This window comes from Trypanosoma equiperdum, assembly GCF_001457755.1.
Source record: "Trypanosoma equiperdum strain OVI genome assembly, contig: ctg_1246, whole genome shotgun sequence".
Lineage (NCBI taxonomy): Eukaryota > Euglenozoa > Kinetoplastea > Trypanosomatida > Trypanosomatidae > Trypanosoma > Trypanosoma equiperdum.
Window position 1 is genome coordinate 1605 of NW_027123223.1, and position 347 is coordinate 1951.

Here is a 347-nt window from a genome sequence, read left to right on the forward strand (position 1 = left end):
ATGTTGCTTTTATTCACCACCACTCCGCACACCACATATCGTTTTAACGGCATAAACATAATGAGAAGACAGTAGGAATTCAAGCCTTAATTTTGTTTTGAGAAAATTTCTTTCAATTGCCTTTAGTAGCAAAAAACATAACCAAGTTCTTGCCACAGGTATGGATAGTGTCCTTTTGCTACCATCTCCGGTCACCGTCATGATCATCTACGGTTTCTTGTTTAAACCCGTTGGCCCTGCCGTTTCTTTATACGACTTTCAGCGACTTCAAGTCGATCCTGTTAGCGCCTCACTTTCATGGCATCATGGACAAAATTTGCCATAAGCCTTCCGTTTACATTCACCCA